At 45.7% G+C, this 27946-nt stretch overlaps 2 long non-coding RNA genes across 2 annotated transcripts in view; one reads left to right on the forward strand and one right to left on the reverse strand.

Moving 5' to 3' along the window:
• Nucleotides 1–27330, forward strand: LOC144314234 (uncharacterized). The gene is made up of 2 exons (XR_013380060.1): nt 1–288; nt 27254–27330. It is a non-coding gene; the product is annotated as an uncharacterized LOC144314234 (long non-coding RNA).
• LOC144314235 (uncharacterized) overlaps nt 8649–27946 on the reverse strand; it is a 55023-nt gene continuing 35725 nt past the window's right edge. The window contains exon 3 of the long non-coding RNA XR_013380061.1: nt 8649–9761. This is a non-coding gene — a long non-coding RNA (uncharacterized LOC144314235). The remainder of the gene's footprint in view (nt 9762–27946) is intronic.

The following is a 27946-nucleotide window of genomic DNA, read 5'->3' on the forward strand; positions in this document are numbered from 1 at the left end:
CATTCTGATCGCGTCATTTAACCCTTTTCTTCCACTGTAAAATAGGAAAATAGGAGGCAATAGAATTGCTGTGGGAATTATGGCAACACACAGAAAGCACTAAAACAGTTGCTGACAATGGTGAGCACCCTAAGGAGAATTTTGATCAGAGCCATGTTGCTCACTGAGCATGTGCAGGACACATCCATGGAAACCAACGACAGTGGGAAAATGTCTCCTGCACAAATAAATGCACCTCGCTTGGGAAGGACGAGTCCCGAACAGGAAATGATCTCCAGTTGTTGAAAGGTAACAGGGAAAGAATGATTTGTGACGTAGGGAGAATTTCTTTAAAGACCGAGCTGAATTAATTATTAAAGACGTACGTGATGCGTAGGCAGGATAATATCAAGGAGTTCTAAATTATTCATACTTTATCGCTCTTCATTGGTGGGTGTTTTTGACATGGCTCATCTTCTGCTGGGGGATTCTGTTCTTGGCCCGGAATATTTTCTGACGATGCGCCTCTCCCTGAGAAGATCTCGAACCATCTCATTCATTTGAAATAATCAGTTTCTTGAAGTCCTGGTCCCAAGCATGCTGCTCTTAGCAATATCTTCAGGCTGCAGATCGTAGCTCCTACTTTAAGGGTGTGTGAGATGGAAGAGAGGTCTCCGAGGAGCAGGCCAGTTTTGAATATATAATCAACCCCCTACCATTCCTGAAAATCTTGGTGCTAGAGGTAACAATGAGGTTAGGGGGGGCCTCACCCTTCGTGTGCACCCTAGCACTTCCCTGTGGGTCGTCACCTGGTGCCTCGGAGCTCCAGATGGTCTGGGGAGGCCCATGTGCTCTATCGAGTGTGTTAATTAAAGTCACGCAGCTCTTGTGACATGCCCACACATTTCCTGAGCCAGACACAGGTGTTATGGGAAGGGGGCGGAGAAAATCCCCTGATACCAAACTGCACGAAAAAAAAAAAGAGGGAGAGTGCTTGTGGTCAGCTATGAGGAGAATTTTGACAAGGGCTGAGGGCTCCCTGACGAACCTGGGTCTCTTCCTCACCTTTAACCGTAAGGAGAGAATCAGAGGCCTAAGAGTCCTGTGCAGATTAGTTGTGGTGGGTGTATCGTGAGCATCCCCATCCTTGCTCTGCCTCCCCAGGATAAAGGATCATGGGGTCCCAGCAAAGATCAGATGTTTAGGATAGGTTCTAGAAGAACCTAATCCGATCTATCTATCAATCTATCTATCTATCATCTATTTTTACGTGAAATTTTCCCCAATCTACAGAGCCCAGGCTGTAAGAGAGCCTAAACCTAGGATATGGGGTGGATGTGGGGCAGTGGGGGAGTGGGGAGCAGGAAATGGGAGTTTGATTGGGTTTCTCTTTGACCACTGTATCCGGCCATAGATGTTTCTACTCTAGGAATCTCTATGCCAAGAAGCTTACTTGACTGGTGTCCTTTGAATTAAGTTAGAAACTAGGAATTTGAGAGAGATGATTAAAACCTTAATTGAGGGGGGACCTGGGTGGCTCCGTCTGCCTTCGGCTCAGGTCATGATCCCGGGGTCCCAGTCCCTGCTCCCTCTTCCTCTGCCGCTTCCCCTGCTTGTTCTCTATCAAATAAATAAAATCTTTAAAACTACGCGCACACACACACACACACACACACACCCCTACATACATACCTTAATTGGGCCCATCCACAGCATTTATCTTCATTTTGTAACTCTACCGTCATCCGTATCTCACTTCTTGACATTCTGGCCAGCTTCATTTGGGTTGATTGATTCTATTTATTTAATATTTTATTTAAATTCAATTTGCCAACATACAGTAGAACACCCAGTGCTCCTCTCACCACGCGCCCTCCTCAGTGCGGGTCTATCGATCCTAATAGGGTTTTGGGGTCTCTGGAAGGCGAGAGAGGAGGGGCCGCCGTTCCTAGTCTTGGGTGTCAGGCACACCTGTGAGGCCCAATCCAGTCCGGCCCTGGGTCCTCCCCAGCGGGGCTGGGCAGTGCCGTGGGACTGCCAGGTGTCCCCAGGGACGGGCTGGGGGCCAGGAGGTTTGGGACGGCGGGGCTCCCTCCCACTGCCTTCTCACGTGCCCGTTGCACCCCCTCCTGTGCCCTCCAGACCCCCAGGGCCAGCCTTTTTCGAGTGAGTTCGTTTAGAAGAGCATCCCCAGGTGGGTTAGTGTGGCTGCTCCTACTGTTCACCTGGGTCGGGGGGGAGGTGTCCGCCGCCTCGTCCCGTCCACCTCGCCCCGCATGACAGTGACCCGTCCCGTCACTTCCAGCCGCCTGTCCCCGTCTCTGCTTCATGTTCGGCCTGCATTTCTGAACCCGGGCGTCTCCCCTGCGTCCCGACCCGCGGGAGCCCTGGATGCACCTGGCGGGGGACAGGCCCTCGGCCCCCGCAGCCGCCAAACTGGCTGACCCCTCAGTGTGTCTGCAGGCCCTTTCATTCTTTTTTTCTTTTTTTAAGATTTTTTTTTTAAATTGAGAGAGAGTGAGAGCAAGAGAGAGGGAGGGTGGGGAGACGGGCAGCGGGAGAGGGAGAAGTTGACTCCCCGCCGAGCAGGGAGCCCAGAGGAGGGCTTACGGGCTCGTGCCCCCGCCCAAGGCAGACGCTGGGCCACCCAGGCGCCCGGGCCTTTTCATTCTTAGGACTCAGTTTCCCCTCCCTCAGGTACCTTAGGAAGTCTCCCTGCCGTGTTGTGTGACGGCTCCTTAGATCTGTGCGCGCGTTTTCTTGCAAAACCCCAGCCCTGTCTTGCCCCCTTCCAGCAGGAACCCTGGTTTTCTTCAGAAAAAGCCCCACCGACAGCTCTCCTTGCCTTCCTGCCTCCCCTTGGACAGGTCCCCCACGCCCGCCAGCTCGTCTGCGGGTCCGTGTGGGGGTCCGGGGAGGCCTGGGGCCCAGGAGTGCGCGGGCCGGACCCACCACTGGATTTCCTGCTGTATCAGCGTGGCTCCAGGAGAAGGAGCTTGGGGTGGGGGGCCTGTAGAGGGGGGCTCACACTCCCTTCCCTGGGCTCTAAAACCTGCAGCTCCGCATCTCGCTGACGCCCAGGGCGGCGCTGTCCCCCCAGGGCTGGGTGGCCGGGGTGCTGGGGCATCTGGCTGGGGGTGTGTGTGTCCCCAACAGACCAGGTTTGGCCACTTGCCCCTTGACAAACCCAAAGGCAGAGAGAGGAGCGGGGGTGAAGCAAGAAGGGCACTAATGTAGGGAGGCTGCCCCCTGCCCCCGGGAATACAGCGGCTGGGCTCGGCGGGCCCCAAAGTCCAAAAGTGCCTCCTGGTTACACAGGGTGAAAGTGGGACAGGGGCCCTGGGCAGCGGGGGTCAGGCCATCACCGACTTGGGGTCAGCCGGGGGCAGGGACCTGCGGCCTCAGGGTGCCTCCATTGCTCCAGGGGCTGGTTTGGGCCCCGATGCCTTCTCTCCAGTGGCCGGCAGGGACGGCTGGCCCAGGGGCTGAGCCAAGGACAGCGGTCACTGCACTGAGGCCCGGGAACCCCAGCGCGGGAGCCCTGCCGCGGCGCCCCCGGGGCAGCTCTGACCCCCGGCCACTGGGGCCACGGGCCGGTCTCCCCGTCTCCCACGACGAGCGTGTCGCACGTGGCCTTCTCCCGGGGCCACCTCGCTGCACCCACCTCCCCTGAGGGTGGCACCTGCCCTGCTCTGTCCTCCCTGCTGGGAGGCGCCGCTGTCCTCTCCTAGAAGGGATGGGGCAGTCGCGGCGGACCTGCTGGGGGTCACCCTGCGTCCCCCCGCCAGGCACACTCATCCCTCTTCTACAACTTTGCACCTGTGCCTCTGTGTCGCCCGTCGTGGCCTGGAGCACAGCGGGCAGCCCACACACGCGTGCCGAGTGCGGGAATCTCATGGAAACTTGCTTTGTAGACGTGCGGTGGGCGACGGGGCGGCCGGGAAAGGAGCCACAAGCTTGTCGGGCAGGGAAGGCAGAAGCAAGTGTAGGACCCGGACATGCGTGTGTGCCCACGGCTGCTGGGGTCGCTGCGGCCCTGCCCCGGGCCTACCCGAGGGCACGCAGCTGAGCCAGGCGAGGCTGGTGAGGACGTGGCCCTGCCCACGCAGGTGCTCGCAGGCAAGCCCCCTTGGTCCCTCCGTTGTGCGGGCGTCACTGTGACCCCGTCATGTCCATCCCAAGCCCCGGGGCCAGGGCAGGTGGGGGCACGGTGCCTGGTGCGGCGGCCTCACAGGTATCCAGGCGGCCGGGGACCGTGGTGTTCATGGACCCCCCTCCCCCGCCAGCTTCTCAGCGACCACAGTGTGACCTTCATGCACACAGGCTGTTGCAAGATCCTCTGCTACCATCAGCCTTGTTGTCTCAGGAAGCCTTCGGCCGGGCCTGGTCGGACAGTTCTTTCCTGCCGGGGAGAAATTCTACGTGCAGAATAGTGCTTGGCTCTCCGTTCCTTGCCCCTCCACTACCCACCCCCTTCTTCTAGAAGCTTCTCCTCCCTTCTCAAACCACCCGGAGAGATTTTCGGAGTGTGTTTCCCAGCCAGCTACCCTGGCTACAAGGAGACCGATGTACAGGAACAAAGTGTCCCCACGTTATCATTGGGTCACCGTCCAAAATTCAGTTGAGAATCAGCTCCCGGAATGAACAATGTTTTTATTATAATTTTTTATTTTAACATCGAAACACAGAAACGATGGTGGTGGAGGGCATATCCCACTGCAGCCTTTTTATCTGTAATGAAGCTGAATTGAGATCCGAGGGAGGGGGTTTAGGAACAGAAAGATGATCTGTGTGATCCAGGAGGAGGGTGCGAGGGAAAGGAAAAGAAGGGGGGACTGTCCCCCGTGTCTTTGTTAGTGCAGTCCTGGGCCAGGGCAGTCTGCGGTAATCGGGTCCCGTGCACACAGCTTCTTGTGCTCTCAGAGCAAGAACCAGTTGACGTCTAGGGCTGACCCAGGTTAAACACACTCAGAAGAGCTTGACGTAGCAACCAGACGCCAGGTCACCCACCAGCACTGGTGGCTGCTAACCCCCCAGGATGAGCATGTCGCTACCAGCGCATTTCCTCCGTGGAAAGAAATCTGCAGAGGCAGTCAGAGGGGGTCAGAGAACCCCACGGGACGCCCAGGCGGCTGCGTCGGCGAGTAGCTGCCGACAGCTCAGACTGTGACCCCCGGGTCCCGGGAGGGGCCGCGCTGGGCTCCGTGCTCCGCGGAGAGTCTGCTTGCTTCTCCCTCTCCCACTGCCCCTGCTGGTACTCTCTGCTCGTGCTCTCTCTCAAATCAATAAATAAAATCTTTTTTTTTTTAAAAAAGACAGCTGGCTCCGTGGTGGGCCTCATGTAAATCAGGGCACGAGCTGTGCAAGGACTGCACGAAAGCACCCGAGGCCACGCTGCTCTCTCCTGTAGGCGCCGCATGCACCGTTAGGCTCAGGCCTTGCTCCTTCCCTCTCCTGTTCCGAGCCACCCCCCCGCAGCCCCCCCGGCCTTGGCAGGACGCGCTCTGGCCCTGGCAGTAGGGGTGTCTCCAGCCAGCCCAGAGCCAACGCGTGGGCCCGGGAGCCCTGCCGACCCTCCACAGCTGACGCAGCCTCGCTCACTCTGTTGTGACCCGACGTGTGGGGATCTAACCAGCAGGAGACGACTTCATCTGCGTGTCGTCAGGGATCACTTCCATTTAACCTTCCCAATCTCTTCCCTACCGTGTGCCAACCATACTTTCCAGGTACGGGAGGGGAGGGGAGAGCAGAACGTGCATCCTACTCCCTAAAATCCATGCTCAAAATTAAAGATATTTGCTGCCTCGGATCCTTTTTAGAAGTTGCAGGAACATAAAGTCAGAACAAAACGTGAGCACATGGAGAGTCCCTTACTGACTTCCATTCTTTTTTTCTTTTTGAGAGCGAGTGAGCAGTGAAGGGCGGAGAGAGAGGGGGACAGAGGATGCTAACGACCCTGAGATCATGACGTGAGCCAAGATCAAGAGTTGGAGCCTTAACCCACTGAGCCACCCAAGTGCCCGCCCCCACTAACTTTCATTTTTAATTAAGACCTCCTCCCTTAGTGCAAATAATCTCAGCTAGATGTTAGAAAGAAAAGTGGGTGGGCTAATTTATACTAATGTGTGAATGACTAGCAAACCCCTCTCCTAACATCCTGGGAGTTCTTTGTCTTTTGAAAAGAAGGGATACAGTGATGCATATGCATCTTTATCCAGTAGGATTTCAGGCAGGATGAGCAGCTATTTCACAGATTAGAAAATGCAGGGAGTGTTGTAGGAAACATTTCAGGTTGAGGCTGATCTTTTGCTCTAGAGTTCTGCTTCCCTCAGCTACTTATAGCGTGTTTTTGTTTTTTGTTTTTTGTTTTTGTTTTTTTCCTTTTCCTGAACACCAGTGTCAGAGATCTACCAGGCCCTAAAGCTTATGGCAGGCGTGTTCATGGCAGTACTGTCAGGACCTCTAGCTCGGAGGTGAGGGGGGCAGTGAGGACACTTGTTGGCACCTTTCATCGACTAGCTCAACGTGACCCTTCATCCATTTCTGTTGCTCACATTTCTCACCCCTTTCCAAATGCCCCCACTTCATTTTTCCGTATTGCTTTTATTATTTTATTTTATTTTATTTATTTTATTTTTTCCATATTGCTTTTTAAAAGTGAACTTGGCACCTTGACAACCCAAGTGTTTCCTTTTATCCCCCTGACGTCATGAATGCGTTCTCTCCGCGCCAGCCCTCCTCCGGTCCCGTAGCCTTGACCCCCAGGACCCCACCAGATAGAGCCAGTTCCTGTTTCCTAGCAACTCGGTTTGAGGCTGGCTTTGCTGGGGGGGGGTCTCCTCCTCCTTCATGAGCTTCCAGACCTCCCCCCACCTGCCCGGCCCCCCAGCTTGGGAAGAACTTTCCTCCCACTTCTGTGAGTATCTGAGACTTGGGATCACCATCAACCCCGCAGCCCCCGCAGGCTGCCTCCCCTTCTTGGACATCCCCCCACCCCCCCACTGCCCACCCCTGCTTCTCATTGACGGGAAGATGAATAGTGTGTCTGTGGGGTGAGGCGGTGACATCACGTGCCCCGTGGCCACATGTCCACGAATCCCCAGCTCTGCGTCTAGGGTGAGAGTAATTGTCCTTAGCTGAGGGGGGAGGGGCTGGGAAAGATATCGGATAAATTTTGGGGTTTTTTTTTTTGCTTTAACCTTCACATTGTGAGGTCTCCGGATATAAGCGCGGCCCGTGTGAGCGTTGGCCCGAGCGACCTCTGGGGGCCTCCACTGTCCTTTTCTTTGAATCTTGGCTTTGAACAAAGCAAATGAGGTGGGGGCACCATTGCTAGGGACCATAGGGCACAACTAGGATGTCTTTCACGGGGACCCTGCCACCCTCTTCCAGGTGGTGACTGATATTTCCTTATCACTGCTCCAGCGCTTTTCAGAGATTCTTTGTCATCAGTTGCCAGGAATCTCGGGGACCTAGTTAAACGTTTAATGAACTGGCTCCGTGGACACCTAAGCAATCATTTTGTTTGCGTCTGAGAGTTGGAGAAACTAATAGGGTCAGCACCAAGAAGCTGAAAACGCTTCCACGTGGGTGGGTGGCTACTCTCAGGAAATCAGTTCGTAGAAGCCTTCTGCAAACATGGGGTGCCTACTATGTGCACGGCACTGAGCGGGGCCTCGGGGACACTGGTCAGGGAGTAGGGAAGCTCCGTGGTCGGCGCTCATGGGTGTTACAGTGACTTCAGGGAGGGCCCCTGGCTCAGGTCATGATCTCTGGGTCCTGGGATCGAGTCTTGTGTTGGGCTCCCTGCTCAACAGAGAGTCTGCTTCTCCCTCTCCCTCTCCCTCTCCCTCCACCTCTCTCTCTCCCTTTCTCTCTCCCTCTCTCTCTCTCTTGCTCTCTATCTCAAATAAAAAAATCTTTGAGGGGGGAAAAAAAAATCAGAGGTCTGTGCTTTCACAGGAGTCGACCCCGTGTTTATCTGGGGAGGGTCTATACCTGGATTCTCATGTCCTGCCTCTTGCCAGGTTGATGGGTCCCGAGGGCGCAAGCTTTGACCACTCTGCTGTGCCCTCCTTGTCCCTGGGCTGCAAAGGGGGGGGGCGCCCGGAGCCCTTACGCCCTATCCCTGGCATTCGGGACTTTGCTTGGCCCAAACCCCAAACCTACGGGAGGGAGGCCAAGAGGGCCTCCACTCAACCTCGCTCTTACCTCGGTCCACACGGCCAGCGAGGCCCTGGCTCCTCTTCCCTCCGTCCCTCCGTCTGTCCTGTCCCCGGGCCCACAGGGCCCACAGCGCTCAGCCCCGCCTGGTCCACCCGCTGTCAGGGCTGGCCTGGGGGTGCCCCTCCCAGGGCCTCGCTCCCCCAGGGCCTTGCTCCCACCCAGGCCCTTGCTCCTCCACAAGGCCTTGCTCTCCCTCCCAGGGCCTTGCTCTCCCCCCAGGCCCTTGCTCCTTACCCCCCAGGGCCTTGCACACCCCCAGGGCCTTGCTCTACCCCCAGGCCCTTGCTCTTCCCCCCCAGGGCCTTCCTCCCCCACCCAGGACCTTGCTCCCCTCCCCCAGGGCCTTGCTCCCCTCCCCAGGGTCTTGCTCCCCTCCCAGGGCCTTGCCCCGCTCCCAGGGCCTTGACACCCCCCCCCCCCCCCCCCCCCCCGCCTTGCTCCCTCCCAGGGCCTTGCTCCTCCCTCAGGGCCTTGCTCTCCCCCTCAGGGCCTTCCTCCTGAGCCTCATGCTCTTCCTCCAGGCAGGCCCGTCCGTGATCCGTCTGCAGCCCCACACCTGCGCCTCAGACAAGTGTTCGCGGCCCTCGCTAGTAGAGAGACCTCCTGCATTCCGGGCTCACCCTGTTGTTTTCCGTCATAGCATAGTCATCATTACCTGCCACACTGTGCATCCCTTATTTTGCGTTTAAGATCCGTTTGTTGAGATCTGAATACCAGGTCTGCTTGGGAGGGATTTTGTCTGTGGTCTCGAGCTAGATCCCTCGTGCCCAGCCTGTGCTGGCCACAAAGTGTGCTCTCCCTAAATGTTTGATTGATGGGTATATCTCCATCTTATAGACGAGAATGTTGAAACTTTGAAAAATTAAGTGACTTTTCAAGGCCACACCACTAGGAAATGCCACAGATGGGATTTGAACCTGAGTGATCTTAGGCCAAAACCCAGATTCTTAACCAGTGTGTGTGTGTGTGTGTGTGTGTGTGTGCGCGCACGCGCGTGTCTTCCTTCCTTCTCCATCAAGCCCTCAGATTCCCGGCAAGCACTATTTGTTTGATATCCTGTAGCCTGGGTGCTTAAAGAGAACGACACAGGGAGGAGATTTTGTGAATAAAATATATCAATCAATCAATCTGTAACCGGCGTGCAGATGGACCGATGGAATAGGCTGAGAAAGGCACTGACGGGCATGCAGTGTAGACGGACAGGGGGCCGAAGGGACGCACGGGGCAGAGCCAAGGTGCCAGCCCGCAGGGTCTAGGTGCCTGCACGCGAGGCTGCTGAGCAGCCCGGCAGCCGCGCCAACGACACCTACCGCGTGTGCAGTCCTCGCGCCCCTTCCAGCTGCGGGGCCCTGCCCTCGCCTCTGCCTCCAGGGCGCCCGAATGCTTTGCTAATCCTGCGGACCCCTCAGGAGGAGGAGGTGGGGCCGTGGCGCCCGTGGGCCGCCGTCCCCGCCGCAGCGATGAAGGGCCGCAGGGTCCCCGCTGGCTCTGGATGTCGTCCAGGCAGCACAGGTGGCTCACGCTGCGGATTCCGAGCCCAGGGAATCTGGAGGCACCTGAGCAACAGAAGGATTTATTTTTGCTACCTCCACGCAGAGCTCTGGACCCTCGGGAGCAGGGGACAGCTTGGTAGGCATCGGTGCAGGATGGAGCCAGCCCCCTGGACTTTGCCGGCCCTTCCTCTGCCCCAGCTCATCCTCCGGCCGTGGGATGCTCGGGATGCTCGGAATGCTTGATGATGCGCGCAGGTGCGTGCAGGTGTGTGCAGGTGTGTGCAGGTGTGTGTAGGTGCTTGTAGGTGTACGCAGGTGCGTGCAGATGTGCGCAGGCATGGCGAGAGGTGCAGGCCCTGACCTCCCCTGGGGCTACTCCCTCTGCGGTCTGCCCCGGGTGTTTAGGGGATTTACTCTCCGGGCTAAGGGCACAGATGTTCCTCTACAACGTTGTGTAAAATTCCTTTCGTTTTTGCCACTCACGTTGGAGCCTTAGGTCATGTTCACGGACTTCTGGGTGTGGCACGAGGTAAGGCTCAGATTTCGTTTGCCATAGATTTTCCCCTTTGCACAAAGCTCACCGTTTCCCTGCTGATGTGCAACGTCTGTTGCTCAAAATCCAGTTTCCACGTGTACACGAGTCTGTTTTGAGGCACTCTGGGCACACTGTTTGTCTGACTGGATTTGCCCTGATTTTAGAGGTACATTTTTAAGAGAATGGACATCTTCATGAAACTGAGTCTCCTTATCTAACGGCATGGAACAAGGCTTCCTCTATTTAGGTCTTCTCTTTCAGTAAACTTTCATAATTATAATTTTGTCCAGAAACAGCAGATATATATCCATTTTTAAAACTACTTTTTTGGGGACACCTGGGGGGCTCAGTGATTGAGCGTCTGCCTTCGCCCCAGGGCGTGATCCTGGGGTCCTGGGATCGAGTACCACGTTGGGCTCCCTGCATGGAGCCTGCTGCTCCCTCTGCCTGTGTCTCTGCCTCTCTCTGTCTCTCATGAGTAAATAAATGTTTCAAAATTTTTTCTGTTTTAGGTTTCTTTGTTATTGCAAATAACATCTTAAATAAATTGAATCTTTTGACTGATATGTAGAAATGCCATTGATTTGGGAATATTGATTTTTAAAAAAATCTACTAATCTTCCTATTTTAATAATTATCTACAGATTCTTGGTATTTCTTCTTGAACAGTCATAGTCCCTACAATAGTAACAATAACATATATTTTTCAAATATTTATACTTCTTTCCCTTTTCAGTCTGAATGGATAGGATCTCTAGTCCAGTGATGAGAAGTAGTAGAAGTAGACCTCCTTGTATGCTTCCTGATTTTAAGCATCCTACCATTAAGTGTGTTGTTTATTGTAACTTATGTGTAGGAAATTTCTTGTTAAAAAAAAAGGAAATTTCTTGTTATTCCAAATTTAATAAGAGTTTTATTTTTTGTTAAAGCTTAGAGGGTGTTATGTTTTATCAAATGCTCTTCTTCCTTTACCTCCTGTGATGGTCGTATATATTTACTCTTAAAATGTGTTAATGTGATGAATTGCATGACCCAACTTTTTAAGGTTCAGCCAGTCTTCCATTCCTGGGACACACTCAACTTGGTCAGGATGTTTTATCTTTCTTTACACATTTCTGAATTGTTAATAGTTTGCTTAGGATTTTTTCATCTACTTTTATCAGTTATATTGTCTGCTATCTTCCTTTTCCTTCCCCTTGGGCTAGATCCATCATGATGGAGATTGCAGACTCATGCTACTGTGTATAAATTATCCACAGTAGCATTCAGCCTTCTTAAGTATTTGGTTTGATCACTTCTGGGAAAATGTACATGTTTTCCAACCACGGTTAAATTCTAGAATACTTCTATCACCCTGAAGAACTGGACAATATATATTTGGATCTTCCTTTTTTATCCAATCTGGCAATCTGTGTGTTTGATTGGAGTGTTTAGTAAATTCACATGAATGTACTAATTGGTATGTTTGTATTTAGACGTATCTTTTTGTTATTTGTTTTCTTAGTCTCATTTATCTTGTGTTGTTCTGTAACTGCTTGTTACACCTGATGTGTTATAGCTGGGGACCCTTGTTGGGGGGATTAGTAATGGCTTCAGACACGTGGCATAAGGTCAGTTGCTTTTGTGAATGTGTTCTTTTCTATTCAGTTCAGAAAATGAGATTAGAATTCACATTTATATGGAATGGACAATGAATATTCATTTGCAGGGCTATGTTAGCTTTCTCACCCTCCAACATAATATATTCCAAAGAGATCTGGACTGTCTAGACATCCTGTAGAACATCATATTGATCTATTACGTCATGCTGATTGGGGAAAATGAGCAGAAGGAAGTAGTACACTGAAGTCTGTTTAAGACCCACGGGCTCCAGATAGTGGGAGAAAACCTCTATGACAATTCAGGAAACTATCCCTTTAGTAAAGTTTTTAGGGTCTAGTGGTCAGGGATGGGCTACGCTACCTCTACGGAAGTAAAATGATGGCATCTCACATTCCCTACCACAAAGAAGGAAGCACAGTGCCTGGTAGGCCACTTTCGGATCTAGAGACAACACATTCCCCATCTAGGAATATTGCTCTGGCCCATATATATGGTGAAACAGAAGGCCATCAGCTTTGTGGGGTGGGGGGGCCCAAATATGAAAGAGCTCTGCACCAAGTTCAGGCCACAGTGCAAGCAGTCTTGCCATATAGGTCATGCAGTCTAACAGGCCCTTGGTGTTAGAAGCATTGGTGGTGGGAAAAGATGCAGTGTGAAATTTATAACAAGCCTCTGTGGGAGAATGGCAATGCAGGCCTCTGGGGTTCTGGAGCAAGGTCATGACATCTGCAGTAGAGAAATACATGCCTTTTGAAAAATAGCTCTTGTCATGCTACGGGGACCTGGTATAGATTGGGGTGGTTGCTTGGTTATTGGAGCATCAAATGATCCTGCACCTGGAATTATCCCTGCTGATCTGGGGCCCATCAGATCTGTCAAGTCATAACGTTGGACAAGCCCAACATCAGTCTTTTATAAAATGGAAATGTTACAGGCTCAAGCCTAAGCCTAGGAGAGCACAAGTTAACTCCACAAGCAGGTGGCCCACGCTTCCACGTCACTCGCTGTAGTTGCAGCAGCACCCATCTCCCAGGCCACACCTACGGCTGTAGGGAGGATTGCATATGATTAGCTGAGGGAGGAGGAAAAAGCCTGAACTTGGTGCACAGTTGAGTGGACTCAGTATATGGCAGCGAGCTGAACACGGAGAGTGCTGCATTATGTCCACATTTGAGGGTGAACTTGAAAGATGGAGAAAAGTGAAAACCTTCCCAGTAGGCAGGGCGGCAAGTGGCACACCTGGTCATTCACTTTGAGTGGAAAGAGAAGTAGCACAAGGTAAGAATCTAATACTGCAGATTCCTAGACAGTGTACAATGGCCTGGCTGCTTGCTTAGGGCCCTGGAAGGAAAACAGGCCATCCCACTAATTTCTCTCTACTAAGTTCCTACAGAAAGAGAGAGGCCCGAGGAACCATGAAGGAGTTGCTTCCTGAATAGGGAGAAGAGGCTCTGTTACAGCACAAGTGGGATCTATGGCAGTGTGGAGGTGAACTGCTCCAATTGACTTTAGGGAGACCTACTGGGGTCTTTAGTTGAATGACAGCTTCTAGCGACTGCCCCTTCCGTCTACTGTGGTTTTTATGCCAAGGTTGTACCTTCCCTGGCTGCTACCAGCCAATGACTCAGCATCATGAGGAGCACTAAAGGCGGTCCATTTTGGGTTTTTTGTTTTTTAAAGATTTTATTTATTTATTCATGAGAGACACACAGAAAGAAAGAGAGGCAGAGACACAGGCAGAGGGAGAAGCAGGCTCCACACAGGGAGTCCGACGTGGGACTCCATCCTGGGTCTCTAGGTTCACACCCTGAGCCGAAGGCGGCACTAAACTGCTGAGCCATCCAGGGACCCCCAAGGCAGTCCATTTTGGCTTAATGCCAGACACAGCCAGGGGACAACCCTTGCTTAGGGACTCCTCTTCAGCTTAACCAAGACTTCCTTAGGACTGTGTTGCCATTTGAGAGTCTACCTCCAACTTCTTCCTCCCCATTCTTCCTCCACAGCCCAAAGGATGTCGCTGCCTCCTCCCGCTTGCTCCCTCTTTATGCTTCACAGGTGTTCCCCATAATATTGTATAATAATCCCATTGGTGTCTGCTTTTCAGAGAACCCAAACTAGCTCTGTTAAAATGTCTTTCATTACATGTGAAGTGATATAACGTTAATCAAGATAAAATGGGTTAAGGATGGGCGTTGTGTTTCCTAGAGCAACCACTAACAATATAAAACAAAGACATACAGCTGAAAAGCCAATAGGTGAGGTAAAATGAAATATAAAAAAATTCTCAATCAATCCAAGAGGAGGCAAATGAAAGAAAAACAAAGGAACCAAGAAAGATATAAGATACTTACTTATATAATAAGTAGCAAGATGCTAAAATTAAACCCAACCATAAAATTCAGTGTAAATGGACTAAATACTCCAATAAAAAGGCAAAAACTGTTAGAGGGAATAAAAAAGGAAAGATCCACTTGTATGTTATTTATGAGAGACACATTTTAAATATAAAGAACAAAAAAATCCAAAACCATCAGAAGGAAGGAAATAGTAAAGATTAGAGCAGAAATAAATTATAGAAACTAAAAAAAAAAATAAAATAAAATGGACCAGTGAAACCAGGAGCAGGTTCTTTTTTTTTAAAAAAAAAGATTTATTTATGATAGACACAGAGAGAGAGAGAGAGAGAGAGAGAGAGGCAGAGACACGGGAGGAGAGAGAAGCAGGCTCCATGCCGGGAGCCCGACGCAGGACTCGATCCCAGGACTCCAGGATTGCGCCCTGGGCCAAAGGCAGGCACCAAAATGCTGAGTCACTCAGGGATCCCCAGGAGCAGGTTCTTTTAAAAGATCAATGAAATTGATAAACTTCCAGCCAGGATAAAAAAAACAAAAGTCCCAAATAAAATCAGAAATGAAAAATGAGAAATAACAACCCATACTACAGAAACACAAAAGATTGGAGGGGAATATTATGAAAAATAATATGCCAACAAATTGGACAACCTAGAAAAAAATGAAGATCTAGAAACATATAATTTACCAAAACCGAAACAGGAAAAGAAAATCTGAACAAACTTATTGCAGCAATGAAATTGAAATCAGTAGTCAAAAACTCCCAATCAACATACCAGAACCAGACAGCTTCACAGATTAATTCTACCAAATATTTAAGGAAGAGTTAATACCGATTTTTCTCAACTATTCAAAAAAAAAAAAAAAAGAAAAGAGATGAGAAAAGGAAACTTCCAAAAGCTACCACACACACAAAAGAGAACTGCAGGTCGATATTTGTGGTGAACATAGATGTAAAAATCCTCCTCAAAATACTAACAAACTGAGTTTAACAATACATTAAAAAAATCATTAAAAAAAAATGATCAGGGATCCCTGGGTGGCGCAGTGGTTTAGCGCCTGCCTTTGGCCCAGGGCGCGATCCTGGAGACCCGGGATCGAATCCCACGTCAGGCTCCCGGTGCATGGAGCCTGCTTCTCCCTCTGCCTGTGTCTCTGCCTCTCTCTCTCTCTCTCTCTCTCTCTCTGTGACTATCATAAATAAATAAAAATTAAAAAAAAATGATCAAGTGGGATTTATTCCCAGGATACAAGAGTGGTTCAAAATTCACAAATCAATGTGATATACCACATCAATAAGAGAAAGGATAAAAGTCATGTGATCATTTCAACAGATGCAGAAAAAGCATTTGACAAGGTACAACATCCATTCATGATAAAACCACTCAACAAAGTGGCTTTAGAGGGAATATACCTCAACATAATAAAGGTCTTATATGAGAAACCCACAGCTAACAACATACTCAATAGGGAAAAACTGAGAGCTTTGCTTCTAAAGTCAGGAACATGACAACGATATTCACTTTTATTCAACATAGTATTGGAAATCCTAGCCTGAGACCAAAAAAAGGAATAAAAGCATTGAAACTGGTAAGGAAGAAGTACAATTTCACTATTTGCAGATGACATGATACTGTATATAGAAAACCTAAAGACACCAACAGAAAACACTAGAACTGATAAATGAATTCAGTAGAGCTGTAGGACACAAAATCAATGTACAGAAATCTACTGCATTACTATACACTAATAATGAAGCAGCAGAAAGTGAAATTAAGAAAGAAATTCCAGGGATCCCTGGGTGGCAGTGGTTTAGTGCCTGCCTTTGGCCCAGGGCACGATCCTGGAGACCCGGGATCGAATCCCACATCGGGCTCCCGGTGCGTGGAGCCTGCTTCTTCCTCTTCCTCTTCCTCTTCCTATGTCTCTGCCTCTCTCTCTCTCTCTCTCTCTCTCTGTGACTATCATAAATTAAAAAAAAAAAGAAAGAAATTCCAATTTTATTGCATCCCGAACAATAAAATATCTGGGAATAAACTGGAGGTGAAAGACCTGTATTCTGAAAACTATAAAATACCGATGAAAGAAATTGAAGATGATACAAAGAAAGGGAAAGTCAGTACATGCCATGGATTGGAAGAACAAATATTATTGAAATGTCCATACTACCCAAAGCAATCTACATATTTAATGCAATCTGTATCAAAATACCAACAGTATTTTTCACAGAAGTAGAAAGAACAATCCTAAAATTTCTATGGAACCCCAAAAGACCCCTTATAGCCAAAGCAACCTTGAAAAACAAAAACAAAATGGGAAGTATCACAATTCCAGACTTTAAGTTATTTACAAGTTATGTAGCAATCAAAACAGCATGGTATTGGCAAAAAAATAGACACATAGATGAATGGAAAAGAAAAAATAAACAGAAATAAACCCACATTTATTTTCAATTAATCTTTGACAAAATAGGAAAGAGTATCCAATGGGAAAAAGTCATTTCAATAAATGGTGTTGGGAAAACTGGACAGCTACCTGCAGAAGAATGAAACTGGACCCCTTTCTTACACCAGACACAAAAATAAACTTAATATGGATTAAAGACCTAAAGGTGAGACTTGAAACCATAGAAATCCTAGAAGAGAACATAAGCCATAATGTCTCTGACATCAAATACCTCAACATTTTTCTAGCTATATCTCTTGTGGCAAGAAAAACAAAAGCAAAAACTCCTGGGACTACATGAAAATAAAAGACTTCTGCACAGTAAAGGAAACAATCAACAAAACTAAAAGGCAACCAACAGAGTGAGAGAAGATATTTGCAAATGACATCTCTCATAAAGGATGAATATCCAAAATACATAAATATATAAATTATATTTAAAAATATAAAAAATATACAAATATATATATACCACCTCACACCAGTCAGAATGGATAAAATGGACAAACCAGGAAGCAACAGATATATAAATAGGAATGAACAAGAAAGGAAGCAATAAATATATAAAACTTAAGAATCTAAAACCAAATAATCTGATTAAAAATAAGCAGGAGACATGAACAGACATTTCTCCAAAGAAGACATACAGATGGCCAACAGACACATGAAAAGACATTCAACATTACCCATTATTAGGGAAATGCAAATCAAAACTACAATGAATGATCATCTCACACATGTCAGAATGGCCAAGATCAACAACACAAGAAACAACAGGTGTTGGCAAGGATGCAGAGAAAAAGGAACCCTCTTGCACTATTGGTGGGAATGGAAATTAGAGCACAATGTGTCGAAATATGTGGGATGCAGCCCTAGAAACCCTTAGAAATTTATAGCATTAAAGTTAGACAACAAGAAAGGTATAAAGTCAATAATCTAAATTCTTACCTAAAAAGCTAGGAAAAGAAGAGCAAATTAAACCAAAATAAATAGAATATACAAAACATAAAGAGTGGAAATCAGTAAAACAATAAGCCTGTAAACTGCTGGCAAAATCAACAAAACCAAAAGTTGTTTCCCTGAAAAAAAAATTAATGAAATTAATGAATCCAGAGCAAGATGGATAGTGAAAAAGAAAGAAAAAATATAAATTAGCAATATCAGTAATCAAAGAGGACATCACTATCCTATAGACATTAAAGGGCTAATAAGAAAATATTATGAACAAATTTTAATGGCAATAAATTTGGTAGTTAAGTTAAACTAGACACATTTATTGAAAGATATAACTCAGCAAAACTAGCACAAGAAATACAAAATCTGAATAGCCACATATCTGTTGAAGAAATTCAATTTATGATTAAAACTTTCACACAAAGAAAACTCTAAACTACATGATTGCACCAGGGATCTCTGTCCAACGTTTCTGAGTAGGACATGATATCAATCCTATGCAAACTTTCAGAATAGAGAGGAAAAGGGGAATATTTCCTAACCAATTTCATGAGGTCAGCATAACCCTGATATCAAAAGCTGACAAGGACATTGAAAAAAATTAATTACAGACCAATATCCGCCTAAGCCTTGATGCAAAAATACTTAACAATATTAGCAAATTGAATCAAACAACATACAAAGAGGATAATACATTAAGACCAAGTGGGGGATTGTTCCAGGAAGGCAGGATTGGCTTAATATTAGGAAATCAATAAAAGCACATTAACAGAAACAGGAGAAAAATTATGATTAGCTCAAGAGATGCAGAAAAAGCATTTGACCAAATTCCAACATCCATTCATGACAAAAGTAGAAACTCAACAAACCAGGCATACAAGAAAACTTCCTCACCCCAATAAAAGCCATCTATAAAATAACTATAGCTTATGTCATATAACGTAAGTAAAATACTGAATGCATTTACCCCACCTCCCACCCCCAGCCATCAGTAACAAAGCAAGAGTATCTGTTCTTATGACTTGTATTCAGTCCTGTACTGGAGATCTTAGCCACGACAAAAGGAAAGATTTTTAAAAAAATTTTTAAAGGATTGGAGGGCAGCCTGTGTGGCTCAGCGGTTAACGCCGCCTTCTGCCCAGGGTGTGATCCTGGAGACCCGGGATCGAGTCCCACATCGGGCTCCCTGCATGGAGCCTGCTTCTCCCTCTGCCTGTGTCTCTGCCTCTTTTTTTTTTTTTTTTTTTTTTTTTAATTTTTTTTATTTATTTACTTATGATAGTCACAGAGAGAGAGAGAGGCAGAGACACAGGCAGAGGGAGAAGCAGGCTCTATGCACCGGGAGCCTGATATGGGATTCGATCCCGGGTCTCCAGGATCGCGCCCTGGGCCAAAGGCAGGCGCTAAACCGCTGCGCCACCCAGGGATCCCTCTGCCTCTTTTTCTCTCTCTGTGTGCCTCATGAATAAATAAATAAAATCTTTAAAAAAAGGATTGGAAAGGAGAAGTAAAACTATCCATTTTCACAGAAGATGTAGTTATATACACAAATAATGTGGTTCCAAAGGAATGTACCAAAAACTATTAAAACTAATAAGTGATTTTAGCAAGGACACAGGATACAAAGTCAGTATCTAAAAGTCAATTGTATTTCTATATATTAGGAATAAAAACTGGTAAATGAAATATAAAAGTTTACAGTTACAACAGAATTACAAAGCATAAAATACTGAGGAATAAGTTTATCAGAAGATGTGTCATAGGGTAGCTCTATTTTTAACTTTTTGAGGAATTTCCAGAGTGGCTGCACCAGCTTGCATTCCCACCAGCAGTGCAGGAGGGTTCCCCTTTCTCTGCATCCTCACCAACATTTGTTGCTTCTTGGCTTGTTCATTTTATCCATTCTGACTGGTGTGAGGTGGTATCTCATTGTGGTTTTGTTTTGTATTTCCTTGATGCTGAGTGATGTGACCCAGCAATTGCACTACTAGATATTTATCCAAAAGATACAAACACAGTGATCCGAAGGGGCACCTGCACCCCAACGTTTCTAGCAGCATTGTCCACAACAGCCAAACTATGAAAAGAGCCCAAATGTCCATTGACAGATGAATAAAGATGATGTAGTATATATACACCACGGAATATTATTCAGCCACCAAAAAGTGAAATCTTACCATTTCCAATATGTGGATGGAATTAGAAGGTATTAGGCTAAGTGAATAAGTCAATTAGAGAAAGGATTATCATATGATCTCACTCATGTGGAATTCAAGAAACAAAACAGAGGATCATAGGGGAAGGGAGGGAAAAATAAAATAAGATGAAATCATAAAGGGAGACAAACGATAAGAGACTCTTAACTATAGGGAACAACCTGAGGGTTGCTGGAGGGGAAGTGGGTGGAGGGATGGGGTACCTGGGTGATTAAGGAGGGCATTTGATAGAATGAGCACTGGGTGTTATATACAACACTGAACTCTACCTCTGAAACTAATAATATACTATATGTTAATTAACTGAATTTAAATACAATTAAATTTTTGAAAAGATATGTAACACTCCTATACTGAAAGCTAGAAACTACATTGTGAAACAAATGAAGAAGACAAAAATAAATGGAGAGATACACCCTATTCATGGTGGATAAGACCCAATACTGTTAAGAGATGATTTTTTTCCCAGTTTTGCTAAATATTCAATTTAATTCCCCCCAAACAATCTATAGATTTAATAGAATCCCTACCAAAATACCAACAGCATTTTTTAAAAAAACAGAACTAGAGTTCCTAAAATTTATATGGAACCCCAAAAGACCATGACTAGCCAAAGCAATCCTGAAAAAGAACAAAAGTGTAGGTATAAAAATCCCAGATTTCAAGCTATACTATAAAGTTGTAGCAAGCAAAAACAGTATGGTAACGGCACAAATACATACGGATTAATGGAACAGAGTCCAGATATAAACCCACACTTCTACGGTCAATTAATTTATGACAAAGAAGGCAAGAACACGCAAAGGGGAAAAGTCTCTTCCACAAATGGTGCTGGGAAAACTGGACAGCAACATTCTAAAGAATGAAACTGGACACTTTCTTACACCTAAAAATAAACTCAAAATGAATTAGAGACCTAAATGTGAAATCTGAAACCATAAAACATCTAGAAAAAAAACATAGGCAGTAATCTCTGTGACATTAGCCGTAGAAATATTTTTCTAGATAATGTTCCCTGAGGCAAGGGAAACAAAGGCAAAATGGAACTACTGGGACAGCACCAAAATAAAAAGCTTCTGCACAGTGAAGGAAACCACCGATGAAAAAGCACCAAGAATGAGAAGGTATTTGCAAATGACATATCCCTCAAGGGGTTAATATTCAAACTATATAAAGAACTTATATGACTCAGCAGCAAAAACCTCAAACAATCCAATTAAAAATAGGCAGAAAACATGAACAGATATTTCTCCAAAGATGACGTGCAGGTGCCAACAGACGCATGAAAAGATGCTCCACATCACTCATCATCAGGGAAATGCAGATCAAAACTTCAATAAGGTCCCACCTCACACTTGTCAGAATAGAATGGCTAAAATAAAAAACACAAGAAATAACAAGTATTGGTGAGGATGTGGAGAAAAAGGAACCCTCGTGCATTGTTGGGGGGAATGCACACTGGTGCAGCCACGGTGGGAAACAGTATGGACATCCCTCCAAAAATTAAAAATAGAATTACCATATGATCCAGTAATTCCACTACTGGATATTTGGCCAAAGAATATGAAAACACCAATTTAAAAAGATATATGAAAAAAAAAAGAAAAGATATATGTACCCCTATATTTACTACAGCCTTATTTACAAGAGCCAAGATATGGAAACAACCCAAGTGCTTATCAATCTATCTATCATCTATCTATCTATCTATCTATCTATCTATCATCTATCCATCCATAGACACAGACACTAATATATATGGAACGTAAATAATATATATAGACTAGAATATATGATGCATTATTTATGTTATATATTTATTTATACATACACATATATAATGGAATGTATATAATATATAGAGAATACATATAATGCAGTATATAATATATAATGGAATATTAATCATAGAAAGAAAAGGAAATCTTGCCATTTGCAATAACATGGATGGATCTAGAGAGTATAATGCTAAGTGAAATAAGTCAGTTAGAGGCAGATAGATACCATAAGATTTCACTCATGTGGGATTTAAGAAACAAAACAAATGAACAAGGAAAAAGAGACAAAAGAAAAAAGACTTAAATATAGAGAACAAACTGGTGGTAAGTGGGAGGATGGGTGAAATAGGTGAAGGGGATTATGAGGGTACTTATCCCAATGAGCGCTGTGTAATGTATTTGATAGTTGAATCAGCATATTGTATACCTGAAACTCATATAGCACTGTAATTAATTATACTGGAATAAATAAATAAATATTTTAAAAATGCAGTGGGAAGAAAACAAGATTCATAGTAATCCCAATTAAAACCCCAGCAGTGGTTTGCTGTTTGTTTTTTTTTTTGTTTTGTTTTTTTCTGGTAGAAATTGTCAAGCTGATATGGAAGTTTAGATAAAAATAAGAAGGAACTAGAATAGTGGAAACAACTTTGAAAAAGATTAACAAAGTTGGAGAACTTACATTCCCTACTTTCAAGAATAAATTTAAAGCTGTAGTAATTAAGACAGTTGGTAGTGACATAAGGATAGACAAATAGATCAACTGCACAGAAGTAAGATTCCAGATATAGAGTCAGCTGGTTTTCTATAAAGACAGCAGAGCAAATCAACAGGGAAGGAAAAGCCTTTTTTACAAGTAATGCTGGAATAACCAGATAGCAAAAAATGAACCCCAAATACTGCCTTATGCCATATACTAACGAAACTTACCTTGAGATGAATCATATACCTAAAGGTAAAGGTTTCCTAAGCCTCTTAAAGAAAGAAAGAAGAATATAGTTCCTTGTGAGCTTAGGGTAGGTAAAGAATTTTTTTTTAAGGCAGGAGACAGCACTAAGAAAAGCACAAGAAAAGAATTTGTAAATCGGACTTCTCCAACAGCAAAAACTGCCCAGCTTTCTTCCAATCTGAGCTTATTTTCTGACAAATGATTTGTAATCAGAGTATTTAAAGAACTCCTTAGTATCAATAATTTTTTTAAAAAAAGCACAACCCAGTATAAAAATTGAATAAGGAGTTGGACACTTGACAAAAGAAGATGTGCAAATGATCTGTAGGCGCATGAAAATATCCTTAACATTACTAGCCATAGAGAAATGCACGTTAAAACCACAGTGAGATGATAGGATGAGCACTGGGTGTTATTCTATATGTTGGCAAATTGAACACCAATAAAAAATAAATAAAAAAAAAACACAGTGAGATTTTATTTCACTCCCTAGGGTGGCTAAAATTGAAAAGATTAACACCAAATATTAGTGAGAATGTGTGTTGCTGACATAATCCTTTCAGAAAAATGTCTGGCTCTTTTCTTAACAAGTTAAACGTACATCTATCCTATGACCCAGAAATCCATTCCTAGGTATTTACCCAGAGAAATGAAAACATATGTCTACAAAAACGCCTCTATGAGAATATTCATAGCTGCTTGAGTCATGATTATCAAAATCTGGAAACAACTCCAACATCTACCAATGGAAGAAGAGACAAACACGTTACGGTACATTCCTGAGTGTCGTCTGCTCATTAATAGGAGGAAATCACTAATAATAATAATAATAATAATAATAATAATAATAATAATATTAAATTAAATTTTAAAAAAAGGAGGAAATCACTGAAACCTGCGAGAAAATGGTGAATCTCAAAAATAGAAAGTGGAACAAAAGAAGTCAGATAGCATAGAGTACAGCCTGTCCTATGGTATCAGGGCCTCCGTTTAGAAGAGAGGCTGCTGGGACTCAGGTTCAGCAACTTCATCAACGTTGACCTGGGGCTGGAGGTGGGACTTCTGACCCCAGAGTTCGTGCTTACCATGCCGTCCTGTGTTGTGTTTCTTAATTCGCTTAACCACATACTAAGCAACAGGTGCTTTCCTTCATCTTATACGTAAGGAGCTGAAGGCTCACAGGCCTCCAACAACTTTCCCGCTGTCTTCCCTCGAGCTGGAAGGAGAGTCCAGCCTGCTCTCTGAAGCCCACAAACCTCCTGAAAATGCACTGCGGGGCTGTGTGTGTTACGTTCCTCGTTTGCCTGCCTCCTCACTAAGGATTGTGTTTTTTTCTTTTGCTCCAGTCTTTAGAGAGTTTTATTTATAACTCCCTTGAAATGGGCTTCCCGAAAAACCCATCACTCTACACGGCAATGTTTAGACCTGACTGCCCAGGCAGCCTCTTTCATCAGCCTCGTCTCAGGGAGAATTTACTTGATTTACTTGCTTTCAATTTCTAAGCCTTCATTTGTTTGCTTCTTTAATCAAACAAATTAGACCTCAAGTCTTTAAAGATGGACTATCAGAGAGGCTATATCATGTGTTCAGCCTAAAAATTAAGCGAAATCTACACTCAGGTGTTTAGAGAGAAATAGTTTGGTCAGATTTGATCACTATATACCAACCTTTTTCTGGGTTTGAATTTTCCCTTGAACTCAGGGGAAAAATACGTTGTTGAGCTTCCAAGGCCACCTGGTTTGGCCCTAGCATTCCTGCAGATAGCCACAGCTCATTGCATAGCAGACAGGAAGATCTTATTCTACGTACAGAAGTTTGGCCTGTAGGGGCTAGAATTTTGACAGGGCCAAAGAAATCAGGAGACATTATAGTAAAGTATAGTATTCCCCAAAAAATGACCCAAGGAAGGCTTCATCCATGGCTTGAACTCTTCCACATAACCCAAAGAGAACTAATAGAGTTATTCAAGTTTCTGTCCCACTGAAGGGTGGCCATTGGCCTTACGTCCATAAAGCTGGCCTCCCACATCTGTGGGGAGATGTGTCAACCATGGAGGTACGCTGCTGAGATATCCTTTCAACAGAACCTGCTACAAGGAAGATAAATAGCAGGTATCTTTCAGATGCTACAAATTTGGACCTCCACAGAGTTCACATTGAAGCCATGCTTCCTCTGGTTTGACACCAGCCAGGACTGATGATAGCAGGGACACTAGAGCCATGACATTCCAGTTAGACATAAGACTCCCATAGTGGGAAATCTTTGCTCTGGGGATCCTCATCGGCTTAGAACACAGATATGCTCTGCAGTCTGGGGTTCTCCTTCCTACTCTCCTTTCTTAACTCTCTCCTTTCAAATATCATTCTGAAGACAAGTTCCACCTATTTCTACTCCTTCACAAACATTCTCCTGGTGAATCTCTAACATGTCTAATTCCATCTTGGTGTCCACTCTTGGAGCACTCAAACTTATACAGTTGGTACATAAAGTGAGGTTTTGGAGACTGCTCGCTCACCTCATAGCTAGCAAAAAGAATGCTAGCGCATTTGAAATGTGGGGCATAGATAGTTCCTGGAATAAGACGGTATGCCTCCACTGCGGAAGATTTCATGAGTGGTGACCTGGAAAAATGTCCCCATGGAGGAGAATGTCTTTGCCAATGAAGTGACTCAGGCAAAACATGAGGGAAATACTACCTCCAAGGCCAGTTATTACTAAACTGTATAGACACACTGAGGAGGGCTAATTAGAAACTGGGGGCCATTAACAAACAATTCAGAACTAAGTGTAAGAGCCAGACAGCCTTTCTGAACACTTGCAGTCTCTCATCTCTGCAGTGGAATAATGATCATAGTTGAAGAGAAGACTCGGGATCTAGAAGACTTAGGGTCTACAAGTTTGTTAGACCTCCAGAGATATTTAAAGACAGGGCTGTTATGCTAGCTGGGAAAACCTTGAACCATGAAATCTTGGATGGGGCATCTGGGTGCATGCACCCAAGAATTTTATTTATGCCCTAGCAGATGGTAAAGGAAGGGGTTTTAAAACTCAAGGGGGGAAAGAATGCTAGAATCAATATTTTATGTGAGATCAGAAGACCCACCTGAGGACTGTATTGTCTCAGAGAGTCCGGAGGGCACGGCATTCACCAGGGCCATCAGGAGTAGGCTGGGAAGTTCAGTAGCGGCAGGGCCAAGCTGGGCTTACTGACGCCAATGGAAAGTGGAGTCTGGAAGTGATAGAGGCCAAGTAGCAGAATTTGACCAAAGCTGGGAGGCTGCAGTGTCAGAGAGGCAGTCGAGGGCATGTGACACGGGGACTGGTGAAGATGGTTGGGAGGAATATGACCAAACAGATGAGAAGCCAAGAGTGCTGCTTAATACAATCAGAGAAAGAAAAGAACAGAGGAGGAGACTGAAGGCAGTCGTCTCAATAAGAGGTCAATATCATGTGTTTAGTAGCCCTGAGCCAGTTTTCTGATTTGAAATCCAATGACTGAAGAGGTGACCAGATCTCCAGGAGAAGGGCCTGGCAACATGACAGCAAGTGTATACTATGACGACTCCCTGAGTCCTCCTTTGGGAAGACCTATGGCCATTTACTTGAGTGAATGCACAGTGGTAGGATGAATACCCAGACATTTTAAGAAGTACTGGACACGGAATCTTAGTTGACACTGACGACCACAGACCCCAAATATTTTCATAACCCCCTAGTGAATGGAGACCTGGCCAGTCTAGTTTACAGTAGGTTTATGGGTCCATAGACCCGTATGTGGCAGTTGGAGTACTGACTTCCTGGCCTGTATTTAAGAGTGAGCATAACAGGGGAAGGTCAACTGGAAGCCTCTAAAGTAAATAAAAACAATTATCACATCCAAAGTTGTTTTATTTTTTTTTTTAGAAGAGGGTGGATGGATGACTATAGACTACCATATTCTCAATCAAATAGTAGCTCTGATTACAATGTTGCTTCAGACATGGTGTCTTTGCTATAGCTGATTGATAAGGTCTCAGACAGTATGTGGCTATCGACTTGGTGTCTTCATTATTTCTACGGCAGTCAAAAAAAAATCAGAAGATTAGAAATAGCCTGCATTTACATGGAATTTCATGGATTTATTTCATGTCACCCCAGGGCTATGTTAACTTTCCTATTTGCAGTCAAAATATAACCTGAATAGTTCTGAACCAGCGAGAAACTGAGAGGGTGAAACAAGAGCAGCCCCACTGACCATCCCTCTCGGTGACCTCCCCCGTCCACATGGGATTTTGTGCCTCCCATTACACAGTTCTGGGCTTTGCAGGGTTAGAGGCTCTAGTCACCGAAGAGAGTACCTTCTTGTCAGAGGACCAAATAACTGCTTCCACCCAGGCACCCTGGACTTCTGGTGTCCAAGGACCAGCAGGTAAGGAGGGGAGTCATCATTCTGGCAGAGGTAACTGCTTCCTATGAGGAGGGCGATCTACTCTTATACAATGGGGATGGAAAGAAATATGTCTGAAATGCAGTAGAGCCAATTAGACATTTTTAGTAGTCTTTGCCTCGTTATGCTGGAGGTTCAGACCCCTTAGCAATGAGAGATTGGGGTCTACCACCGGCTAAGCCATAGAGACCTGCCCAGGTGACACTGAAAGTAAAGAGAATTTACGGTGAATAGTGGATGAGGGAGACTGACTAAATGCAGAAATGGAACTGTTACTTCATCCAACTAACCTCTTCTAGGTTTCTCCTCTAGAAAAGAAGCCTGTGTGAACCACGGAGATGCTGCTTACCGACATAGTAGGGTGACGGATCTCTACGGCACAAGCTGTAGAAATGGCAGCCATGGAAGCAGTCCACGCAGCTCTCCCTCCAAGGGAAGCAGCTCTGCGCAGAGAGTCCCTGGGAAGCCTCCAGCTTTTCACCTTGGATCGAATGCAGCTTTCATTCTGAGAACTTGCTCTCCACGGGTTGCTTCTAGCCAGTGGCCAAGCACAGCAAGGAGATGAGAGCTGGGCCATCGTGGGACTCCTGTCATGGGTGGTCTTTGCACGGGGGCTCCCTGTTGGCCTGGCTGAGATGTTATCAGAGTTTCTCTGCCATTGAAACCTCCCCCTATTCAGTTTTCCTCTCTTCCCTTTCCTTGCACAGCTGTCAGCTCTGCACAGGGGTCTGAAGGCTCTCCCTGCTCACTCCAGCTCCCTCTCTCCTGTACCCTTTATAAACACTTCCCTTCTGCATGTTTTATTCTGGTTGGCATCGACTTCCCAGAGGACCCAAAGTAGTACAGGAGGCCTCAGAAAAAAAGCAAATAAAAATCATAAATAAATAAATAAATAAATAAATAAATAAATAAATAAATAACTGGATGGCAAAGTGATTGGGCAGGGCTTTCAGATACACACTTTCTGGACATTTTCAAAATTGCAAGGAAAC

Source organism: Canis aureus, chromosome 5 (genome assembly GCF_053574225.1).
Source record: "Canis aureus isolate CA01 chromosome 5, VMU_Caureus_v.1.0, whole genome shotgun sequence".
NCBI lineage: Eukaryota > Metazoa > Chordata > Mammalia > Carnivora > Canidae > Canis > Canis aureus.